Source organism: Dama dama, chromosome 24, assembly GCF_033118175.1.
Source record: "Dama dama isolate Ldn47 chromosome 24, ASM3311817v1, whole genome shotgun sequence".
Taxonomy (NCBI): Eukaryota; Metazoa; Chordata; class Mammalia; order Artiodactyla; family Cervidae; genus Dama; species Dama dama.
The window spans coordinates 46,395,469-46,398,569 of record NC_083704.1 but is presented as its reverse complement, the minus strand read 5'-3'; positions in this window follow the sequence as shown (position 1 = coordinate 46,398,569).

Genomic DNA, 3,101 nt, shown 5'->3' with positions numbered 1-3,101 from the left:
ACTTATTAGAGTTTTTCTTTCTTTTTAAAGAATCATTATGATCACATGGATTTAAACATATTTGATATGTTTATATCCAGTGTAATTATTAACTTTATCAATGAGTACAAGTTCAGTAGAGAACTTTTCATTATCATTTGACTGCCTTGATAAACCATGCATTTGGCCAAGTCACTTGCCTGAATTATATAGTGGAAACAGATGATGATAAATGAGTAAGTCTCCCAGAAGACGGATCTTTTCCTTAAAGACCCATTACCATGACTGGCCAGCAAGTTTTCAGGAATGAAGTCCAAAGTCATACATCCTTTCATTTTTAACTATTCACTCATTCATTGAACCAACAAACAGGTAAAGAATATCTGCCACGTGTCATCCTCTGTGTTAAGCAGAGGTATCTCAGTACCAGTAGAAATAGGCATGTTCCCTGTCCTCAGGGAGATTACATTCTAGTAATCTAGAAATAGATTACAGGGAAATAGAGACAATAGTGACATAATCGCACAAATACTCATTAAATGTTGATGTTGCAGGAACTAAAAAAGATAACTTTGAGGAGGAGGTATGAAAGTGGTCAGTAGACTTGGTCCCTTCTGAAAGGCCACTCTTAGAGAAGATAACTTGTCTGATGTCTGAGGTAGGGAAGAGGCTGACCAAACAAGAGGGGAGATGTGATAATAAATGTAACCTTGAATACTTGCATATCAAAGTCTCTGTCTGTTGCTCCTGTTTATTATAATATGACCTCATGCAGACTGTAATCCTCCTAAGCCTAGATTGAAAATATATATATATATATATATACATGAATATATATATTTTTGAAGGTTTCCATTGCTGTTTAAACAAATTTTTTTCCCTCAACTTCTTCAGGTCATCAAGTTGAGCATACAAAATAGGCTGTTTGGACAACTAAACCATCATGGACTTTCCAGTCACTCCTTACAAAAGAAAAATCCATCTGAAGTGTCTTAGAAAGATTCCTGGTCCTTTTCCTGAGTTTTCTTTGGAAACTTAAGTTCCTTCAAGAAGAGCTCAGAAACACTTAATTATCTGCAGGACAAGTTGAGTTATGTCTCCAAACTTGGTTTTGATTCTAGCTGAGCCCTCTAAGCAGTGGACCCCCATGGAGCTTGCTTCAGCTGCTTGCGTCTGCACTGGTTACTCCTGGCAACCAGGCATTGATGTAAAGGAAGAGAAGCTTGAACAGTGGCTAAATAAGTAGCCAGATACCTCACTGTTTACCCTGAGAATCCTCCTCTTAGAGGTGGACCTGGCCTTCCAGCGAGTGGAGAAGCCTGACGCAGAGAGAGGGCAGGGAGAGCAAAAGCGTGGATGAACACAAAGGCAGTGGCCTTCTACCTTACATTCGGAGGCCTGATCCCGACAGGCGCTCTAGACTCCCCTCTGTTGCTCACAACAATGCTGTGTATTCTGAGAGTACACTGAAGCCAGCACTGCAGTCTTTTCATTTTATTCCCTATTTCTCAGGCTTGGCTTTTGGCCGCTGCATGTGGATGTAGTAGGGTGCCGCCCCGGGCCTGATACAAATATGCTCCTAGTCAGAGTGGCAAGTTGCCATTTTGTGGATGCTCGTGGCTTACTACAGGCAAAGAGCCTTACTTGGACCCTCCTCCCCACAGTAACAACCACCAAAATACCTTGGTTTGTTTCTCAAGGCTGTTTGGTCACAGTTAAAGACCTGTAAATGTCCATAGAGACTCAGCCAGAAAGATCTGGCTAGCATAACAATTTCAAGAAAGAAATATTTCATTGGTGACTCTTTTTCCAAACTCAAGTGAACTAAAGCCGAAGAGGATTTTATTGATGTCACAACTGAATATTCCCTGGGAAGATACAGCTTATGGCATAACATGATTCAACTGATGTCAGGAGACCTTGATGCTTTTCCTAAGCTATAAAAAAATGGGGTGCTGTTACCAAAAGAAGAAAGAGTGTTGCTGGATTGTCACAAAATAATAAATGTGCAATTTCAGTTAGTTAAACATGCATAGTATGCTTGAGTAGGATTATTTTTTCTTCCCTCTCCTCCCTTTTTCTGGAGCCTGATGAGTCTCTTTGTTCATTGTAAATGATTGTCCTACTCACTATCCTCCAAGATCAGGGTCACATATCCTACTGCTCAGTGGCTGTCTTGTAAAGAATTAATTCTACAGAATGCACTGTACCTGAGTAGTTACACTCATAGTTTTGGGTTCAGCTGAGTCTCTTTTCCACAGGGTGCTACCCACGTGACCTTGTATCACCTGTGTGACCTTGATTTGTTATTTCTCCTCACACTAGTTGGGAAAGACAATGATGGTGCAGACCCCTTTTATCTTTGCTGAGTTTGCCTGTGTGGGATTTTGAGACTTGAGCCTGAGTGTCAGATTGGGAAAAAAATATGTATATATATTGAAATAGAGACTTTAGTGTTTGGGATGAGAGCCTCAGCTTTGCTCCGGCCTGGGTGTGAGAGCCCATTAGCTCTGCTTTCTATATCTGCACAGTGTGTTTGTATGTGGAGGGGAGGAGTGATCAAAACTAGTGACACTCCTCATCTCATGGGACTGTGTTGGAACCTGGGTTGGATCTTGCTTTATAAATTTTTTGCTGGGAAAAATGGAAGGGGAAAGGAGCGAGAAAGCAGGGTGCGGATCGGGAAAAGTGGGGGAAAGGGATGGAGGGATGGCTCCAACTAGTAGGTGTTGAGAATAGCATCCCCTGTCCCCATCCTGGGACTTCTCAGGATGAAAGGTGGGCAGCATAGGCTGAAGGGCATGTCAGCCTCCCTGTGTGGGACACCTACCCCAGCCTCCTGGGGAGCCGACACCTGCAGCCCAGTGACCTCCTTCCTCTCCTCAGCCCAACTCAAAACCTGATACAAGCCAAAGTACTTAAATCCATCTGCTCTGATTCTGAGTAGTAAAAAATCATTTTATATGCTCTAAGCTGAGAAGGGAGAAAAACTTCATATAATGTTTCCTTGCAGTCTAGGGAGTCACAGGATGGCTTCTATAATTCTAGAAATTATGACAAGGCATCCATAAAGATGAGGCAGAACCCCCATGCAGCAGTTCCGGTAGCTTAAAGGAACATTA